This window comes from Schistocerca serialis, chromosome 2 (assembly GCF_023864345.2).
Source record: "Schistocerca serialis cubense isolate TAMUIC-IGC-003099 chromosome 2, iqSchSeri2.2, whole genome shotgun sequence".
NCBI classification, from domain to species: Eukaryota; Metazoa; Arthropoda; class Insecta; order Orthoptera; family Acrididae; genus Schistocerca; species Schistocerca serialis.
In genome coordinates, this window is record NC_064639.1 from 406,627,011 (window position 1) to 406,649,873 (window position 22,863).

Consider the following 22,863-nt stretch of genomic DNA (forward strand, 5'->3'; position numbering starts at 1 on the left):
GGCTTTAAATAAGTAAGTTATACAAGTCGCGCGTTAAAGATCATTGCGAAACATTCAGAAGAGAGTAAATGTTCTGACTTAGCTACAGACAATTCCGCTGCGTTACAAATATGAGTGCCCACTCAAACCTCCCTGATCTCAAAGACCCAGGAAGAAAACCGCAGTAGATAGGACAATGAAAAATGCACCACATTGTAGATCATCTCAAAGAATTTATTTATCATCAATACACCTCTACAAGTGAACCATTTGTACCACGAAGAATGTCGAGTCTATATTCCATTTCTTGCCAAGTTCTTTGTAACATTTCCTCTGTTATTGTTGCAAATTAGTGATACGATGTCGTAACGTAGCAATATCGTCCACTTTGGTCGCACAAACGTGATCTTTCACGAATCCCCACATGATGAAATCAAGCGCTGTAATGTTATGTGAAGGTGGTGGCCAGGCAATGGGTCCTCTGCGTCCGATCCAACGACTGGAAAATTTCCTATCCAGGAACTTGCTAACAGCCGTTGACCAATGCGGCAGAGCTCCTTCTTGTTGAAAAATGATGTTGGGTTACAAGTCTTGTATCTGAAGGTACACGAACTGCTCCAACATGTCCAGAGACACTGACCCATTCACTGTTTGTTCCGCAAAGAACGGTCCAACAATCCTGTCGTGCATTAGCCCGCACCAGGCATTTACTTTCGGGTTATCACGAACATGTTCAATCACAACTTCCGGATTTTGCGAACTCCAAATCCGAACATTATGATACATGGAAGATTGCGCGTCGGCCGCTGTGGCCGAGCGGTTCTAGGCGCTTGTCTGAAACCACGCTGCTTCTATGGTCGCAGGTTCGAATCCTGCCTCGGGCATGGATGTGTGTGATATCCTTAGGTTAGTTAGGTTTAAGTAGTTCTAGGTCTAGGGGACTGATGACCTCAGGTGTTAAGTCCCATAGTGCTTAGAGCCATTTGAACCATTTTAAAAGATTGCCTCATCTGAGAATAAACATGTTTCCAGGAAGCTGGCATCCATATCAAAACGCTGCGGCATATCCTCAGCAAATTGTTGTCTGCGTGGTTTGTTATTTGGCGTCAGATGTCGCAGAATTTGCACTTTGTAAGAACACATACGAAGACGCTGGTGAACTACACGATGCAATGTTGATTAAGATACATCAAATTGCCTAGATGCTTGACGAATTGACTTACGTGGGCTTCTGAGGAACGTTTGTCTGATGTCCTCCATTGTCTCTTCTGAAACTCCGTAATGTGCACCGCCACAATGTTTCAGAACACTTCCTGTTGCCAGAACCTTCCTATACCATTCCTTGATTGCTTTGACATCAGGTGGATCACATACAAACGACGATAATTTCTTCGCACAGCAATCGATTTTGTTTCTGCAAACCACACAATTGCTTGCACGCACTTCTGTGGAGTCGCCATTTTCACTTCATTCGGCCATGCTGCACTCGGGCGACGATACTTGGCACTTCTGACGCGAGAATATAAATTCTTTGAGATTTTCTACAATGTGGTGCATTTTTCACTGTCGTTATCTACTGTGGTTTTTCTCTCCTGGGTCCTTGAAATCAGGGAGGTTTGAGTGAGACATCCTGTATGTGCATCTCAGTGAGTGAAATGGCGCGGCAGCTGGAGATGTACTTACAGTTGAAGTACGCAGGGCGGTAAGATTCTTATGAGCAAAGCGTCTAAACTGCACACATGTTAACTGTGAAATTCTGTCGCTATATGGACCAAATCCAGTGTCACGTCCAGCCTTAGTGAAATGGTGACAACAATATGACCAAGGTCGCCCAGACTTGGGTGATGCTGATCCTGGAACAAGGCCACAGACAACGACCATGTACAGGCTATCCTGGAACTGATCCACAGCAGTCGCAGATTTGACAGTGGTGAGGGTGTTCACACAGCGATTCTCGAATGGCTCCGTGGCCAAGGAGCTTATTTCTATCATTTATCAATTGAACGATTGTTAGAACATGTTTTCAGGGACACGGTGACTACGTTGAAACGACTGTCATTTGTATGTCACCTGAGCAACAAAGCATTTAATAAAACTTACTTGGCCTGTCATAATGTGTAAGTTTTGAAGGCCCCTCGTCGTAAGAGGTGCGACAATAAAGTAATGAGACTGATTTTCTTTGCAAGATGTGGCAACCCTGCATTCTTGTTTAGGCACAATATCTTTGACCTTGGCCTATAAGTTACTTCTAGTCGAAGCAGCACATCGATGCAACTGCTCAGTCGTGAGTTGTGCTGTAATAAGTTAACACGTGTTTGTGTCTCTCATCATCGAAAAAGAACCGCATAATATTGCACAACGGTATGCCATTTCTTTTTGCGTTAAATTGGGTGAAAACGCGTCAACGTACGGTAAGCTTCAGAAGGCTTTTGGAGAGGAGGTTAAGTCAAAAGCTCAAGTTTTCCGTTGGTATAAAATGTTTAGAGAAGGCAGAACAAATTTTGAAGATGAACACCGCAATGGACGACCATCAACCTCACGGACGGATGTCAACTTGGCCTGGGTGCGTGAACTCGTACGATCTGATAGAAGATTATCCGTTAAATGATTGTAGCAAAATTTAACATCAATCGAGAAACGTTTCGTCTAGTAATAACTGAAGATCTTGGTATGAGAAAGATTTGTGCACAAATGGTCCCCAAAAATCACACACCACAAAAGCGAGAAACACGAAAAATGTGGCAGCCGATCTGTTAGAGCAAACGGAAATCAATCCAGAATTGTTGAGCAGTGTTTTACTGGTTTTTTCAGTACGATCCAGAGACAAAACGCCAAAGTTAGTAATGGTGCTCAAAGGGATCACACAAAAAAAGCTCGCATGTCAAAGTCAAAAGTGAAATGCATGCTTGTGTGCTTCTTTGATTCCAAGGGAATTGTTCATAAAGAGTGGGTGCCTCCTGGACAAACAGTTAACCAATATTACTACAAAGAAATTTTAGAAACTCCTCGTAAAAGAGTTCTTCGTGTCCGTGCCAACATTGCTGATAATTGGATTCTGCATCACGGTAATGCGCCATCCCATACTGCTCTGTGAGTACAGCAATTTTTAACCTCAAAACAAACTTCAATACTACCACAGCCACCTTATTCACCAGATATCGCTCCGTGCAACTTTTTTCTATTTCCAAGAGTCAAAACGGCGATCGAGGGATACCATGAAACTTCCTGGCAGACTAAAACTGTGTGCCGGACCGAGACTCGAACTCGGGACCTTTGCCTTTCGCGGGCAAGTGCTCTACCAACTGAGCTATCCAAGCACGACTCAAGCCCCGTCCTCACAGCTTTACTCCTGCCAGTATCTGTAAAGTTTGGAAGGTAGGAGACGAGATACTGGCAGGAGTAAAGCTGTGAGGACGGGGCGTGAGTCGTGCTTGGGTAGCTCAGTTGGTAGAGCACTTGCCCGCGAAAGGCAAAGGTCCCGAGTTCGAGTCTCGGTCCGGCACACAGTTATAATCTGCCAGGAAGTTTCATATCAGCGCACACTCCGCTGCATAGTGAAAATCTCATTGAAGGATACCATTTTCAAACAACACAACATTTCCAAAACGCTGTGACGAGGGTATTGGAGGATATTACAGAAGTTGAGTTCCATAAATTTTACCATCAATGGCAGAAGCGCTGGAAAAAGTGTGTGCAATCAGAAGGGAACTACTTTGCAGGGGACAACACTAAACCTGACTAAAACGGTAAGCAACATTTTTTTTTTCATATCAGTCTCATTACTTTATTGTCGCACCTCGTAAGCACGGAAGCGTCATGCCTAATCTCAGCTAACTCCAGCGCCAGGCGCTGCAAGAGAGGCGTTCTGTACCATTGTTTAGTTCACTGTTTCAAGATTCCAAGAGCGTAGAAAGAACTATTCGAATAGGACGGAAATCGGTAGAGTGACGTACATATGCAGACAAGCAGAGATTTAAAAAAAAAAAATCTCTTATTCAAGAGCATCACAAATTAAGTCAATAACGGGTTGCTCCACCTCTGCCCCTTACGCAGGCGATTACTTGGCTTGGCACTGATATAATTGTTGGATGTTCTCCTGAGGATGTCGTGCCAGATTCTGTCCAATTGGCGCATTAGATCTTCTAAATCTCGAGCTGGCTGGAGAGCACTGCTCATAATGATTCAAACATTCTCATTTGGGGTGAGATCCGGTGACCTTGCTCCCAAGGTACGGATGACAAGCATGAAGAAAAAGCAGTGGAAATTCTAGCCATGTGCGGGTGGGCATTATCTTGCTAAATTGTAAGTCCAGTACAGCTTACCATTAAGGACAACAAAATGGGCCGGCGGCCAGAGGGGTCATGCTATGAAAATGATACTCCGGACCATCACTGTGGTTGTTGGCCTGTGCGGTGGTCGACAGTCAGGTTGGTATCCCACCGCTATCCGGGGACATCTCCAGACACGTCTCCGCTTGTCATTGGGGCTCATTTCGAAGTGGAACTCACCACTGGATCCAGTTCTACTCCAGTCTATAAGATTCCAGGCCGAAGAAAAGTCTGGACACGCCTTGCACAGTGGTTGGACACCAACCTGCCCGTCGTCCGCCATACAGCGAGACAATCGGGCGTCTGAGAGGCTATTTCATTTCATAGCAGGGGACCTTTGTTTCTCATCGCGGCACCCTTACGGCAGCCTTCTACGTCCCGTTTTTGTTGCTCTTCATGGCAAGCAATCCTGGGCTTTGATTCCAGCAAGACAATGCCCGCACGCACACCGTGTTTCTGCTGCCTGTCCACGTGCTTGCCAAACACTACCTTGGCCAGCAAGACTGCCAGGTATCTTCACAACTAAGAACGTTTGGAGCATTAAGCGCAGGGCCCTATAACCAGCTCGGGATTTTGACGAGATAACTCCCAAATTGGTCAGAATTTGGCACGATATCCTTCATAAAGACGTCCAACAACGCTATCCAGCAATGCCAAGCCGAATAACTGCTTGCAAAAGGCCAGAGGTGGACCAACGCGCTATCGAGTTTCTCAGTTTGTGAGGTTCTTTCTCTGGAATACGTGTCCACCCCGATAGCTGAGTGGTCGATTTCCGGCGGGGTCAGGGATTTTCCTTGCCTCGAGATGACTGGGTGTTGTTGTGTTGTCTACATCATTGCCGGCACGGTAACTCAGCGTGTTTGGTCAGAGGGCTAGCTGCCCTCCGTAATAAAAAAACCAAGTTAATAGATCAACAACGAACTGAAATGGGTGTCTTTCAACGTCCGTCCGAAGCAGATACGACGAACGAAAACGAACAAAATGAGATCTAAAAAAAGGAAATAAAAGTGGTCGGTGTGACGGATTGCCGTCCTACGGGCCCGGATTCGATTCCCAGCTGAGTCGGGGATTTTCTCCGCTCAGGGACTGGGTGTTGTGTTATCTTCATCATTTCATCCCCATCCGGCGCGCCGTTCGCCCAATGTGGCGTCGAATGTGATAGGACCTGAACCAAGGCGGCTGGACCTGCCCCGTAAGGGGCCTCCCGGCCAATGACCCCAAACGATCATTTCTATTTTTTCTGGAATACGTCATCCAGTTTTTGTGAAATCGTGATCGTTTGTTTGTCTACAAGTACATCACATCCATCGATTTTCGTCCCGTTTGGATGTCTTCGTGGTGTATCGTTTTTTGTCTGAGAGAAAAACTAGACTTCTGCTCACACGAAGGCTTAGTAACGATCTTTCTTTCCGCACTATCTGCGACTGGAACATAAAAGGAGAGAAGTCGCAGTGCTACACGAACTACCCTCAGCCACACCATTAGTTCACCTGCGGAGTGTAAATGTAGACGGGTCGAACTGGGAGAGAACAAATTCAAGGAACAAATTGACTAAAAGAAAGGGTCGTATGATAGGAATCATTCTTGGTTGTGTAAAAGAAGAGTAATTTCATGCTGGAAAATGAGAGTTGAACATTGTAGAGGCAGAGCAGCGCTTTGCTACAGTTAACAAGTTCAAACGGATGTAGGTTGCAGTTGTTAACGTACAGATGAGCGATCGTCCACAGGTTAACGTACAGATGAGCGATCGTCCACAGGATAAACAGGCTGGTAGAGCTGCGTGAAACCAGTCTTCTGACTGAAAACATGACGTAGTAACTTTAAAAAATTATACCCGCCATCTCTGTGTTGGAAACTTAAACTTCGCCCTAAGATACACAACTGGCTGTGTTATTAATTACCGATGAACAGTATCGACTGAAGTCAGTTTTACACGCTGGTAAAAATTTCTGCATTCAGTTGTCTTTTCTAATCTTAAAAGAAAAAGTCAGTGTAATTGAATGTGTGCAACGTGAGAGGAATGAAAACCATATTGACTTTTCTCTCAAGTTGGATACCGTTCGCCGTTTCGGATTCGCACTGTGCGTTCGTCCACCGAACAATTAGATCCGGGGAAAACTGGTTGTAGGCAGACAGGCAATTGTCTGTTGTTGCTCAGAAATATTGCCGCCTTTTAACGCACCACACTCGGCTCTGAGCCTGCCCGGTTTCTTCCGGTTGGACGCTTGGAGAAGAATTCCACGCGATGTTCTATTGTGTCAGCGTCTCTACAACCCGCCAGAGAAGCCCGCTTTGCGTATCTGGAAGTCGTGCGTCCTGTTTGGAACATTAGTTGATTCGAATCAATGTAGTGATCACAGTAACGTCATTGCTCTCTTGCTACTGCTACATACAGAAATTAGTTTACTTAAGTTATTAAGAAATTTCGTCGTGGGCTGTCTGTGACTGTAGATTTTAAGTTAAGAAAGTTTTACTGCTACTGAGCCGTCTTCAGTTACAGTACATAATCATTCCATTTAATTTGAAAGCTATAACCCCCATTTTCCAAGGACATGACGTTTTTTGGCGTAGTGCTTGAAAATGGTAGAATCTCTGAAACATGTTGGATTTAAACAAAAACTGAGAAATATTTTGTCAGCAGATGCCGTGTCAGTAGTAAAAATAACCCTAAGTTTCGGGTCTGTTACATTCGTGCATCTCCATACTTCAGTAGTTTCTTTATTTTGTGTTTATCGTATGGTGAAGACAGGTACACGTACACACTACTTTTGGAAAAATTTGCACAACAAGCTCGTCCACACATCTCGAAATCTGGTTTCCTGACTGATTCGATCGCGTCATCCGTTGCATGATAAATGGCGATTATTGTTCCTGTGTAAAATTATCATACCTGCTTTGTCCGCTTCGAGTCCGGTTGATCATCCTCCACTGGCTGCTTGAGAGATCGAATCGTATCCGCATCTGCCTAGATGTTTACCTACTGATGACTGCGCCTACTGGGTTTTTTCATATGTGGTATGCACTGAAAGAGAATCCAATGAAGTTTTTTTCTGTGCGCCATGACCTTTTCCTTGATTTAAAGCGTGTTACTTCTTGATTACTGTTCCAGACCTTTATGAACATCTATGACAGCTTCTGATCTTCTTAAGGATGTAGGTAGAACATTGCTGACAACAGGATCCTTAGGGTGTTTATACTCCTAATACATTTCACAATTATTCCCGTTGCCTGATAGTGTCACGTTTATCTTAGTGTGCGAGTTTGTGACCCAGGTCGAACAGCAGTATTCACTAACAGATGATAGGACTAAGGCTGTGGATCTTAAAACATGAACATTAGCTTCCCATTAGATACCAGCAAGTCATAGAAAGTTATTTCTCGTTTTGCCTTGATAACTTACATTTCAGATGAGCTACTTGAAAGTTAAAGTTCTACGTAGTGTTGCTCGCAGGTATTTTGATGTGCTGCAGCACGGCAAGCTTTGGCCTTTGAATCTGACTTAGGGTTTGTAGTTTGGCTGTCTGTTGCGTAGGTGAAATGAAGATTTAAATTTTTTCAAGCAATCGTCGTTTTATAAATGGTCGAAACATTTGTATCATTTAGTATTGCGGAATCATTAGTCACTTATCCCCTTTTAGAAAACCTTGTGTAAATGTAGTGTATAAGCGTTGTACCTGCCTCACATGGCATTAATTACTCTCCGCAAATTCTCACACCTCGTTATAGTGGGCGGTGTTACGAAAGCCCTACTGTTCTTTGTTGCAAAACAGCCAACGCCAGTTCAAAAAACAGAACTTTGTAGAAGTTTCCATTTCATCCCATGACGAGAACCACTAAGGACTACTGCTCCGAGTGGAGATGCACAAACCTTTAGCATCATGTGCATACTGGCATGTAGATCATAATCCATGATCTCAACTACGATCATGCCCATTTCTTTCCTAAGGATGTCCTACATGACTGGGTGATTTGTAAATGAAGAGTGTGATGTTTCAGCAAGCAGTAGTACAAGGACACAGAATGCAAGAAAATACTTGTTATCAAACGTGTAGGGTTTAGTTTATATTAAGGCTTCCCAGGTGGTAAACAGAGGAATTCCGAGAGTTTAAGCAATGTGGTAACACACAGTATAGCACAATAATTTGTACTAGAAGCAGACAGTTCCAAGACGATCAATTAAACAGAGTAGTATTAGACTAGCTTCATGGTACAGAGGATACAGTTACCATAATCACTACTTCACTCTGCAGCAGTATATGCATTGTTTTGAAACGTCGTTATAGATTAAAACTGCGAAGTTTGGAAATAAGAGAAACGTATTATCAGATGTGAAGCTGTGACGAGTGTCGTGCTTGAAGAGCTAAGCCGGTAAGAGCGTAATTTGTCTAAGGCAAGGCATGGGGCTTTATTCCATAGTTGTCACACAGTTTTAATCAGTCAGAAAGTTTACAGGGTTAGTCGGTCCACTGTTTTCGCTGCAGAAATACTCAGTGTAATGCTAAGACAGCAGTTCCTAACCTTTCATAGACCAACACCGCTGAGAGCAGACAGACATCAGACAGTACCCCCGCCCCCCTCACATTTTACCAACTTCAGCACCTAACTAAACTGTAGAATAAGAGACTTTTCTTGGAATAAGTTTACTTTTAAAATGGTGAAAGATATTTAGTCACCTACTCACAACTCCTTCTCAGAAAAGAAAGCTAACAGTCCACAGTGAGGGTACACACTTGTTACAAGACATGATTTCCTGCATTATTCCTCTCCAATGCGTCATTTGCTTGACTTGCAACCCCATTTAAAATGTAAAAAGTTCAGATGTGTGCACTAGCCTTACTGTTCGTAAATCACTTCATTGCTGTACTCCTTACTTCTGAACTGGCAGTGTGAGGAAGACTTCAGGCTGTTAATACTTTGTGTCTAATCACTCATAATAATAATAATAATAATAACGTAGTTACTGTTGAGTCGTGCTGTCAATTAATTCATTTATCTGTTTCGAAGCGAGTAATAAAGCAATTTCTGGACTAGTGCAGATACTATCTACAACTTTAAGGAGACTTTTTCGTGAGATCTTAGCATTTGTTACGTATGTCTCATTATCAGCAATGTACGGGAGAAAGCGCAACACATGTATGTAGTGGATGGACTATGTGAGGAACTTCTAATCTCCACCGCATTAATGCTGCTAATTGAGAAAAAGTAATTATTTATAACGTATTGGTCAACATTGGAGGCTTAAAAATCGTGATAATAGTAATGATCTTTTGAAAATAATGTAGTTTCGTGACTGAAACAGAATCGAATCGCTTAGTTTTTACCCCACAGAAAATTTCGTTGTATCCCTTCGGCGGTAATTACCTCCAGGATGCGAACCACTGCATTAGGGGATACACTGATTATAAAAGGCAGGGTTCGGAGCCTAACTGGTGGATTTAAGTGATGTGATTATGAAATTCACGGTACTGCTACTAAATTATTGTTGGTCATTTTTAAGACTCATTGTACGCACAAACACAGGCATGGTCGTTGTTTACCTTAAACTACTACTGATTTGTGTAACTTTCTGGGCCTGAGATCACTGACTAGAACCGAGTAAGTAATCTTGAATGACCATTGATCAGGTACCAACAGCAATCGGATTGTTCGCAGGAGATGGTTAAGCCTGCTGGGAAGTATCATCAGTGGAAAACACAAATAAAGTAACGCTAAAGTCGAACTTCGTGTAATAAATAGATATCCAGACTGTAGACGACATACCTGAGGTGTAACTCGGTAAGATCTGTAGACTGACCGAGACAGCCGTAACCTTTACATTAGACTGCAAACGTTTCACACGTTCAAATTGAGACGTGGGAATAACTTAACGTTCAGTTGTCAATTGAGACAAAGTGTATTTACCAACAGAGTTCCCACCTGACAAAGGAGTAATGTGGATGGGTAACTTACTGTAATGAAATCATATTCCTTTTGCAGTCCAGCCCATTTCTCGCCTTCCTTATCATCCAATTCAAGGGTGTACCAGTGCCGGATTAAGCAAGTGCGGGGCCCATAGCAAATTCTGAGAAGGGGCTCTTAGTTTGTTTAGGTCGTATGGTTTAGGATATAAAATAAGATTGTTACAAATAAGCTTTTCTCGATTTAATTTCGGCAAATTTAGAAATAATAAAAGTTAGATCAATGTCTCTGAGCAAATCGTATTCAGTCCTCTTTATATTCGGGTCATTTAGACGTTCCCGTCCCATCGTATTTCTTAATTCATTTTTAACATGCTTTAACGCTGAAAAAGAACGTACTCCACTGCAGTTGATCATTAAAGATAACTAAATGCATAAGGCTACATTTGGAAAACACAATCCGAACGAATTTTCCATTAAAAATTTGTAGATTTGTTATTCCAAAGCTTCGTTTTTTCTGTCAATAGCAGCAGCGATATCAGTTTACAGCAGCTAAGCGAACTGTACCAGTTCGTCGCCTACAGACTCTTCTAAATCATCTGGGTAAGCATTCACGATATTAGTTCTTTCCAAGATATCTTCAGCTGTAAGAGATTTAAAGTCGTCAGGTGATGGTATTTTTCCATGCGTTTAGCTAACGCAGCCAGTACATTGTCAATTATCACAATAAACACGTGAAGAAATTCAAAATGTTCTCCAGCTGTTTGATTTTCTACAACTTCATTGAGTGTAGTTGACCCACTGAAATGGTCGTACTTTGTATTTCAATTGCAGTTTGTTGCTGATGTTCTGCACAGCTAGTCAGGGATTTGGCTTTTGCCCCAGGCTCTGAAAATGTGACTCTCATTGCTTGAATATATTCGTGTAAGGATTTATAAAGCGCGTATCAGATGCTCAGATGCTCAGATCTTGATCAGACAACTGCAGTGAAACGCTAGTCGCTTGCAAGCGATCTACGATTCCGTTCTACGCGACACACATTGTTCCCGTTTCCAACTTACTAATTTTCAAAACCAGTCCGTAAGCCTGATTGCGGCACTTTACCTTTTGATGTATATTCGTAGATACGTCATTCAAAACTTGTTTGATCATATGAAAACCAAATAAAAGCACCTTTGCAGCATCAGCTCTGGCTGGACATCTTTTCAAAATCGGAATTTTAGTACTATCATTTTTCATTGCTTTCAAAAGAAGGCCCAATCGATAGGTAGAAGTGGAAAAAAATGTAAAGGGGCGTTCAAGGAAATCACAGAAAATTGACGCTTTTGTACAACATGCTGCACCACACTTGGCGACCAAATTCAGCGAATGTGAAAAACGGGGAATATATTTAGTGTACTTATTTATATCTTCGATTCGTGCATCTAAGCTGGTGTACCTGGCACTCATGTTACTGGCATTGTCATAGCTTTGTCCGCGACAGTCTTCGATATTAATGCCATTCTCTGTTAAAAAAGATAAGCTTTGGCAGAGATGTTCAGCAGTATGACCTTCCATGTCCAAAAACTTCATAAATCGTTCCACAGGTCCGGATGGTAGGACATAGCGCACTATGTCAGTTGATCTACGTGAGATATATCAGGAGTAGGATCCAATGTGACTGAATAGCATTTGAATCTCTTAATTGTGCAAATAATATGATCCAGTATGGCTGGCGCAATTGGATGGATAAATTCCTCGCACGTTGTTTTCGACGAATGTGACGTATGTCCCTTTCCTCTATTTGCACGAATACGTATATGTTGGCCCAGAAACACATCAAATTTGGCTAATAATTGTTAATAACCTTAAATAATTTCCATTGTGGGGAACCAACAATTTCATCACTACTCGTACCTCGAAATGCTAGCCATCGCTCAGCTATAAAACTTGTAAATGCAACAATTTGTTTTATGAGTGTTCGTCACTAGTTTTGTTCGCCCTCAGTTTGGCTTAAAAGTTGAGAATCCACACAAGCATTCTTGTTTTTTAGAACAGGGAAATTATCGCTTTTCTATGCGAACTGCTTTCTTTATGTCTCTTCAGAAAAATATTCGCATTCTGCCAGTCATATAATCCGTCTTTCGTAAGTCGTGGCGAGCCATCAGAATCTGCCAGTTTTCAAACAAAACAGAACAGTCGCCCTTTGCTTTCTGAATAGCACGACCAATCTCTCATGTAAGTTTTATTCGTTATTTTGTTTATATGTGAAAAACGACTTTCTACAGAGTCTTGGCTTATTTTCCTTCTTATATATTTTCACTGAAGACAGAAAATTACTGTTCATATGCTGAACTTCGCTACTTCCCTCCACAATCGAATAATCTCTGTCAAAGTTGTTTGGCCACTCACCTGTATCGTTAGAATACATTTTACTTTCACTTTGTATTCCACTTGTACAAGAAGCAGTAACATCAGAAGCCTGTAACATTTTTTCGACTTTGCTTTGTCTTGGAGACGAGGTCTCTGGGCCGATAGGACTGCCTAAGCTTTTCAGTTCAGTTGGCTTGGAGACGATGTGGCTGAACTGGGATGACTTGCCGTCTGTTCAATTGCTGTATCACTTGTGGAAAACGTAACATCATATGAAAAGTTGCATATTCTGATGAATCTTCTGCAGTATAAATATCGTCCTTACAATCAACTACAGCTTTTGTTTGTATTTCATTTTCTGTATATTCGACGAAATCATTCTGAACATCAAGAAATTTAGTTTACGTGTTTTATATATAACAGCATGTCTTTCTCTCCTTTTCATCTCTTGCTCTACGCTTTGCAGTTACAGAAGCGTAGTGGCGTCCAGTATCTCTGTTTGCTGCTCATGTTGGTTAGCTCAATCTGTGTAGAAGGGAAAATAAATTACAAAATAAAATGGAACACAACTATTTAATTGGATTGGACACTTAATTATTCTAAATCGTGTACGTCCATTTTCTATTGAAGCTAGTTCCAGTTGACTGCGCAAAGGCTAGGAGATATATATAATCATCCACAGAGCTTTTGCGAATGATACGTGCCGTGTAAACACACGAGAGCGGGCGAAACCGACAATCACTCTCCAAGAGTTTAGACTTCTACAGCTTCCCGCCTATCGAGAGCTGTTGAATCTCTGCCGATAAAAGTTATGCAGGAAGAAGAAGACTAGTTAAGAGTGAGCTCTCAGCTGTTATCTACCCATAACTCGGACACATCTTTGTTATTCGTAATTAGCGCTCTCAACAAATCATCATCCACTTGGCTTCATGTTTTATATTATGTATTTTATTTAATAAGGAAAGCGCGCTGGTAAAATGTCAGCTGCCACAAACAGCCTAGCTCGAGAATGTGGGCCATATAGTGAACGTATGCAGTTAAGACGTGATTATATTCGTGCACACTGGTTGTTCGTTACTCGCTCTGCCACACTGCAGCCATTTTAATCCTAAGCCTGAAGTACGCACGTAACCTCGACTTACCGGCTACCCACGAGATACAGTGCGGCAGTTCCTGGATTAAATGGAAAGACAGTCAAATTCAAATGGTTGAATGTAAAATAGCGAGAGCTAATGAAGACACGACCGAATATAATCATTATTTTCCGGGCTATTTCACATGCAAATGGAAGTGTATGGCCTTTTCTTTGCGCTCTTATGCGTTTGTTTCGTTGCAGATATCATAGACAAGTTTCCAAATTAAGATGCAAATAATGGACTGACGTTAGATGCTTCTGTACAGCCTCCAATGGTGGTAAGGCCAATGGACGCTAAAACGAAGTAAGTGATAATGAAGACTGTGCTATAGATTTAAAACACTCGGTAATAGCTCGAGATGATAACGGAGGAGTATACGAAACGGTCTGTTACTTTCTGGAAGACTAAAAAGAAGAGAATCTTTCAGGGCCGTTCAGGTGATTTTTTTAAAATTATTATAACAGAAAAGATCTGTAAATTAACAGCAAACATGGTAAAAGCGATGTACACGTGTGCAAATGTTTTCAAAGGAAAACATAATCGATCTACATAAATTTAATAATCGTTTGCTATAATAAAGTGACGGTACGCTGCGTTAACGTGTTGAGCAATTGGACGTTGTAGTCACAATACAGATGGGCCCAACTTTTTAAAATAAACTGTTACGCGGTGCGGAAGTTAACCCATATTACTACAACAAAACAACTAGTATCGTTACGAAACAGTTTTATTTACTGTGTGAAGAATTTTTCAGTGACAACCTAGCTACTATGCCAATGTGAGTTTTCGATAGAATATGTATAAGCGTATTTTTATTTTAGAAATCACGTGTGGTCGTCGTCCTATGGAAAAAGAAACGAAAGACGACACACTCTTGCAGTCTGTGCGTCAGTAATGCTATATAAAGCTACACAACATGCCAACTCTATCTGCAGATCGACACTTGCTGTCACCTCCATTTCTACTTTTAAAAGAAGCGACATGCATACTAGGGGCTCGAGATAAGAAAAGTTCGTTTTATGGGGATCATATTTTAGCAGGCAAGTCATTTACAGACAAGGAACACTGATGAATGTTGCGAAAAGAAGAGATTAGTTTTCATTCCGTAATAATTTTCAAGTCACAAAAGCTTGTCAGTGAATGAAGAACATAAAACTAAAGAGTCTGCCGTTTCCAGAATGACTATAAAACCAGGTGGAAGAAGACTGCGTACTGGTTTAGAGTTGTTAAGTGTTTCTCCAGATTTGTCTTAGCATTGATCACATCGACCCCCCAGGGGGTCCACAACTCTTTCGTGGATACGTGCGTGGCGAGCACGGGGCCCCGAGCCATTGCAGCCTTCTTTCTCTCCCGGGCTGCATTTCCTTTCCCTTCCCCTCCTTTCCCCTCCATACCCCTTTCCCCTCGCCCTCTCCTCTCCCTCTATTGGTGTCCTTGCTTATGTTGGCCCCCGCTATCCTCCTGGTTCTGTTGGTTTTACACTCTGGCTTTGTTGCGTAATCATCTCCTCCTTTTGGCATTCCTTGGTCCCCCTCTGGGGTTTGACCTCCATTCCAAAATTTCTCTTCCGTAGTGTGAGCCATTTGGGGAAGAGCACCTTACCTAGTGTCTCCGACGTGTGCCCTCCTAGTATATTCCACCTTTTCTTCTACGTCGTTGTCTGATGCTAGGGTGCATAGCCAGCACGGTAGCCAGCCCGTGTGGTGGGGTCGCTATGTACCCTTTTGGTTGAGCCCCCTGAACACACAGGGATCACACTTCTGATACCTGAGCTGTGACCTCCTCATGCATGCCTTGGAGTGGTTGCTCGTCATCCTGGAGCATCGGAACTCCCGGCAATGGCCGCCGTGCCAGACGGCCCTTGCTGTGGCTGGGTGGCCCCCGTGAGGAGAGCCCCTGATCGGAGTGGGTGGTATCAGGGCGGACGCTATGCAGATGAAACGCATAAGGGTCCAAACCTCTGGCCGCTCTTCTGCGGCCGTCTCTCTGCGTGGTACTGATTCCTCAAGTGCTGCTTCTCTTGCCCCTTCGGCCTTCCCTTCCGTGGCTACCCCCTGGGAGGAGGGTCAGGCCCGTCGTCTAGGGGCAAAACCTTTCCCCCGTTATCTAGTTTGCACCAGGACTGATGGAGATACTTTCACCAGTGTCAAACCTTTATTCTTTGTGGAACACATTGAAGACAAGTTCGGCGAAGTGGACTCCCTGAGCAAGATGCGGTCGGGTTCATTACTGATAAAAACTGCTTCGGCTGCCCAATCTGCGGCCCTTCGTGCCTGTACCTATCTTGGCATAATTCCCGTGTCCATTACCCCTCACCAGTCTCTAAATATGGTACAAGGTGTGATTTTTCACAGAGACCTCATCCTTCAAACTGATGAGGAACTTCGGGACAATCTCGGACGGCGGGGTGTTCACTTTGTTCGGCGTGTTCAGAAGGGTCCTAAAGATAATCGTATTGATACTGGCGCCTTTATCCTGGCCTTTGAAGGGGATACCCTTCCTGAGAAAGTTAAGATTATGGTCTATCGCTGTGATGTGAAGCCGTACATCCCACCTCCTATGCGGTGTTTTAAGTGCTTGCGTTTTGGCCACATGTCTTCTCGCTGTACCCAGGACCCTCTCTGTGGTGACTGTGGACGTCCACTCCATGAGGGGAGTCCCTGTGTTCCCCCTCCTGTATGTGTAAATTGTCATGGTAGTCATTCTCCACGTTCAGCAGATTGCCCAGTCTATAAGAGAGAAAAAAAGATACAGGAGTATAAGTCTCTTGATCGTTTAAGCTACACAGAGGCCCGTAAGAAATATGCACGATTGCACCCTGTGTCCATGACATCTAGTTACGCCTTGGTTACATCTTCATCCCTTCCTCCCCCTTCCTTACCCCCGTCCCGGACCCCTCTCCTTCCCCCCTCCCCTGCAGCTCCCACACCTTCTCCTCTGGGCGCCGCTCCCCCTCCCCGGCCGGAGAAGTGTCCCACTCCTTCGGCGTCTGCCGGTCAAGGGCGCCTCTCCTGGGATGCCCCTTCCCGGCACCTTCCAGGTCAAAGGTCTGCTGCAGCGCGGCGACCGCGAGAGCCGCGGTCTATCGGCCCCCAGGTCGCCCGGTCTCTTTCTGTTCCTGATCTTGCTGCAGCTGGCTCCATTATGCCACACAGCCCTCCTCGATCTCAGCCTGAAAAGAAGAAGAAACATAAGTCCCGGGACAAAGAGCCTCTGGTGTCACCGGAGGTCCCTTCCCCGGCTTCACAACCGGATTCTGACCTGTCGTTTATGGATGTCGCCCCCTCCTTGTCGGTGACAGGTGGGGACCCGGCGGTATGACTGGATTTAGCGTGTTCAGCCCTCATTTAAACCATCGTTCTGTGGTTCTCCAATGGAATTGTAATGGCTACTATCGTCACCTTCCGGAATTGAAATCCCTTCTTTCGTCCTACTCAGCAGCTTGTGTGGTTCTCCAGGAATCTCATTTTACTGATGCTCACTCACCGACCCTCCGTGGGTTCCGTGTTTTCTGTCGAAATCGGGTCGGACCCTTGCGGGCTTCTGGTGGCGTTTGTACGTTGGTCCGTACAGACATTGCTAGCACGTGGATTCCTCTCCAAACTACATTGGAAGCAGTTGCTGTTAGGGTCCACTTAGACTCTGCAGTCACAGTATGCAATCTTTATCTCCCTCCTGACAGGACTCTTACACCTGCTGCCTTAACCACCCTTCTTCAGCAACTTCCTCCTCCCTTCCTCCTCCTTGGGGATTTTAATGCTCATCATCCTTTGTGGGGCAGTGCCTTTCCATCTAGACGAGGTCTTCTTATCGACCAATTTATTGCAGACCACGACCTGTGCCTTCTTAATGATGGCTCCCCTACTCAATTCAGTGCTGGTCATGGTATCTTTTCTGCCATTGATCTTTCTCTTTCTTCTCCCTCTCTCCTCCCTTCATTACACTGGTCGCCACACGACGACCTTTGTGATAGTGACCATTTCCCGTTGATTATCACGCTCCCTTCCCGCTCCCCGATGGAGAGGTTACCTCGTTGGTCTTTCCACCGCGCCGATTGGCCTCTATATACTGCACAGGTCGAGTTTTCTCCCTCTTTGTCGGGTTGTATTGATGACGTCCTACGTGACGTGTCTGACGCGATTGTTCGCGCTGCTAACCTTGCTGTCCCGCGCTCATCTGGACAATTTCGTCGTCGGCAAGTCCCGTGGTGGAGTACGGCCATTGCCATTGCCATCCGTGATCGCCGTCGAGCTTTGCAACACTTTAAGAGGCACCCATCTGTAGCCAGCCTTTCTACCTTTAAGCGCCTTCGCGCTAAAGCCCGTTATTTAATCAAACAGAGCAAGCGGATATGTTGGGAACGATTCGTTTCTTCCCTTGGTTCCACTGTCCCTCTGTCACGGGTATGGGCTACACTTCGCTCTCTCCAAGGTTGCCATCGGCAGTCCACCCTCCCAGGCCTTCACCTCCCAGATGGCATTTGTACGGACCCATTACTTCTCGCAGAACATCTTGCAACCCATTTTGCAGTGGCATCAGCGTCGGCCTCCTATCCAGCTGCTTTCCTTCATCAAAAACAGCAGGCTGAAGCTGTCACCTTATGTTTCACCACTTCTGAGTCAGAATCTTACAACGAACCTTTCACTGAATGGGAATTTCTTTCTGCTCTATCTGCTTCTCATGATACAGCTCCTGGCCCAGATTCCATTCATAACCAGCTGCTTCAACATCTCAGTGCTCCACAACGGCACCATCTTCTTCGGGTGTTTAACCGTATCTGGCTCCAGGGTGACTTCCCTTCTCAGTGGAGGGATAGCATTGTGGTTCCTGTCCTTAAGCCTGGTCAGAACCCCCTATCTGTTAACAGCTATCGGCCAATTAGTTTGACCAATGTTGGTTGTAAGTTACTTGAACGGCTGGTAGCCCGTCGGCTCACTTGGGTCCTCGAATCTCGGGATCTATTGTCCCCTTACCAGTGTGGCTTTCGAGAGGGACGATCTCCAATCGATCATTTGCTTCGCTTGGAATCCGCAGTTCGGCAGGCTTTTTCCCAGCGCCGCCATTTGGTTGCAGTGTTTTTTGACCTTCGCAAGGCCTATGACACGGCCTGGCGCCATCACATCTTACTAACCCTTCATCAGTGGGGTCTTCGGGGCCCACTCCCGATTTTTATCCGCCAGTTCCTGATCCATCGGTCATTCAGAGTTAGAGTTGGTACTGCTTTTAGTTCTCCACGGACCCAGGAGACGGGCATCCCACAGGGTTCGGTCTTGAGTGTCCTTCTTTTCCTCATTGCTATCGATGGACTTGTGGCCTCTGTCGGTCCCTTGGTCGCCCCTGCCCTGTATGTGGATGATTTCTGCATTTGGGTTAGTTCCTCCTCGATGGCATCTGCTGAACGGCAGCTCCAGGTGGCTATACGGCGTGCCTCTGCATGGACCCTCTCCCACGGGTTTCAATTCTCTCCTTTAAAATCGCGGGTGGTCCACTTCTGTCGCCGTACTACGGTCCACCCTGATCCAGAGCTCTATCTCGCTGCACAAAGATTGCCTGTGGTTCCACAGTTTCGTTTCCTAGGTCTTCTTTTCGACAACAAGCTCACTTGGCTGCCCCATATCAGACTCCTGAAGGTAGGATGTTTCTGTAAACTCAATGTCCTTCGCTTCCTTGCCCACTCCTCCTGGGGTGCGGACCGTTCCCTCCTCCTCCGTCTTTATCGTGCTCTAGTTCTGTCACGTTTGGACTATGGTTGTCGAGTTTATGGTTCAGCTGCTCCTTCCACGCTGCACGTGCTGGATCCAGTCCACCATCGTGGTATCCGTTTGGCCACCGGTGCCTTCCCTACTAGCCCTGTTGATAGTCTCCTGGTTGAAGCTGGGATCCCCCCCCCTTTCTGTTCGGCGGTCCCAGCTTCTGGTGTCTTATGCCCTTACTATCCGTTCTTCTCCCGCTCATCCTTCCTATTCTATCCTATTCCCAGACCATGGACGTCGCCCGCCTGACTCCCGCCCTCGGGCGGGTTTACCGGTTGGGCTGCGCCTTGCGTCTCTTACCCGTGATTTTCGGCTTCCTTCTTTGTCCTGTCTTCCTCGCTCCCTCCCCTCCACCCCTCCTTGATTAGTTCCTCGGCCTCGAATTCGGATGGATCTCCGCCGCGGTCCGAAAGATTCCATCCCCCCGGTGGTGTTCTGTTCCTTTTTCCGCCAAATTTTATGGGAGTTTCGGGATGCTGTTGTTTTTTACACTGATGGCTCTAAATCTGCTGATCATGTTGGGTATGCCTTCACGTCCTTTGTTGGAACGGAAAATCATCTACTGCCACCCTCATGTGGGGTGTTTACTGCGGAATTGATGGCAATTTCCCGGGCCCTTACCTTTATTAAACAATCCCAACACAACCGCGTTTTGTTATGTACGGACTCGATGAGTGGCCTTCTTGCTATTGACCGGTGTTTTTCGCGCCATCCCTTGGTCTCTGCCATCCATGACCATCTCGCTGATCTTCACCGTGCTGCTTGTTCCATTGACTTCCTATGGGTCCCGGGCCATGTGGGTATCCCGGGTAATGAGCTCGCTGATCGTTTGGCTGGGGGAGCAGTTACTTACCCCCCGTTTTCTGTAACCCCTCCTGCAGCGGATTTACGGCTTCACATCAAATCCCACTTTGCACAGTCATGGGCCAATTCTTGGGAGGCTACTCCACTGTCTAATAAACTTCGTGCCATTAAGGTGAATACAGGCCCATGGCGTTCTTCCTTTAGCCTCTCCCGCAAGGACTCGACCACACTGTGTGGTCTCCGCATTGGCCATACCAGGCTGACCCATGGTTTCCTTTTGCGTGATGAGCCACCCCCGCTATGTGGTTGTGGAGCCTTCCAGTCAGTGGCCCACATTTTGGTTGAATGCCCCCTTCTTTTGGCTCTGCGTGCTAAGTACAGACTCCCCCACACTTTACCTTTGATGTTGGCTGACGATTCCCGGATGGTCTCTCTGGTTCTAGGTTTCCTCCGGGAGAGTGGTTTTTATTCTCAGTTTTAAAGTTTTTAATCTCCCTCTGGTGTTGGGGCAGGGCGGTGAGTGTTTGGGTGTCTCCCACTGTAGGCAGTGTTCAGAGATTCCCGATTCACCTCCCTGACCGGAATCCTCTTTTCTTTCCGTTTTACTCTGTTTTTACCCCTTCTTTTTAAGGCTTGGTTAGTTTTTCTATTCCCATACGTACTTTCTGCATTATAGCAGTTGTACCTTTCAAGTCACAGGTGGTCTTGCCTATGCTGTTTCAGCATAGTGTTGGGTTCGTTCTCTTGCCAACTTCCCTCATTTGTTTTTACTAATGACAACGTGACTGCCCTTTTACGTTTCCCCTTTATCCGTTTTATTTTTCTGACTATACTGAGATGTCCCGTTAGCAGAATGGAGTCTATTTGAAACAAGGGACTGATGACCTTGCTGTTTGGTCCCTTTAACCTCAAACAACCAACCAACCTTGATCGCATCGAAGGCTGTCGATTGTGAGAAGGGACTGTCTGAGATAGGCCCGACTTATTTCTGTTGTCATAGAAATTAGAATGATTGAAAACAGCACATTAATAAACACTCTTTGCTAAAAATTTACTAAATGGTGACCGTAGTGCGTGTAGTTTCATTCAGTGGACGCTTAAGTCAATGTTCCACACACTTAACTGCTCGCCTGAACACGTATTTTTTTTTCCGCCACTTCCTGTGAAATATAGTTTTGAGACTGTTGACATCCTTTATTAGTTTGTAACTGGTGCCAGAGACATCTTTGCTTTGTACATTTTTATACTAAGACTCAAGTCCGCGTCATATTGGAATTTTTCAGCCTTTCTACGCATCCCTCTCCCCTCTCCCCTCTCCACTAGCCACTGGCAGCCAATAATATTCATTTCCTTTACGAGCGGCTAGCAGCGAGTTACAGCTAGATAGCGAGAATCTCGCTCCTACATGCTGCACTGTTGCCGTACTTCGCGACAACCGAAATATTCATTCAACTTCCAGTTTTTTTGTATTTCTTTTGTAGCAGTATAGGTGTGAATGTGTCTCTAAATGTTTAAGTGCGATTAAAAAAAGCCAGGTGACGGCAATAAATGTGAAGTGCTTTACAAGCCGGCGAGGGGGATTGTTTACCGCATTTATAACTTTTTCAGAAGTGTGTTTGAAAGCAGGTCACATACTGTCGGCATTTGAATACACAAGACCCCTTTAACCATGTGGTTTCGGCAAGAGAACCGTAAAGATAATCGTAAACGAAAGTGTCAGAGCTGTAGGAACTGCAGAAAAAGTTGGTTTCGTGTCGCCTGGAAAGCATCGAAATCGCAAGGAATCTGTAACATAAATGGATGGTTTTAATAACGATTTTTTAGAGTGCTCCATGTGAATGAATGCTTGACATCACAAAAACGAGTTACAGTTATGCAGGAGAAAATTAACTTCAGTGGTAAGTGCTTCGTCAATGTAAAGAGTTTTAAAAGATGTTCTTTCCTGATACATTAAGAAGAGTTCTTAGTTCAAAGAAGTGACATAAGTGCACCACGAACTACATCCCATATGAAGATTCATAATACAAGAGGAGGTAGTTCAACAGTGTGTTGCCTTGATGAAGCATGGGTCAATTAGAATCATTCCAGGAAGATTTGCTGGAAAATGAATGATGATACTGGCGGTTTTAAAGTTTTCGTAGGAATAGGTTCTCGGATAATTATTCTCCATGCTGACTCCTCTTCTGGTTTTGTTTCCGAGAGTAAACTTGTATTGTTGTTGTTGTTGTCTTCAGCCTGAGACTGGTTTGATGCAGCTCTCCATGCTACCCTATCCTGTGCAAGCTGCTTCATCTCCCAGTACTTACTTCAACCCACATTCTTCTGAATCTGCTTAGTGTATTCATCTCTTGGTCTCCCTCTACGATTTTTACCCTCCACGCTGCCCTCCAATGCTAAATTTGTGATCCCTTGATGCCTCAGAACATGTCCTACTAAGCGGTCCCTTCTTTTTGTCAAGTTGTGCCACATACTCCTCTTGTCCCCAGTTCTATTCAATACCTCATTAGTTATGTGATCTACCCATCTAATCTTCAACATTCTTCTGTAGCACCACATTTCGAAAGCTTCTATTCTCTTCTTGTCCAAACTATTTATCGTCCACGTTTCACTTCCA

The 22,863-nt window shown here is 44.7% G+C and overlaps 1 non-coding gene across 1 annotated transcript; it reads right to left on the minus strand.

Moving 5' to 3' along the window:
* Nucleotides 1-3,222: 3,222 nt before the first annotated feature.
* Trnas-cga (transfer RNA serine (anticodon CGA)) lies at nucleotides 3,223-3,297 on the minus strand. Its single transcript has one exon. It is a non-coding gene; the product is annotated as a tRNA-Ser (tRNA).
* Between the last annotated feature and the right edge of the window lie 19,566 nt (nucleotides 3,298-22,863).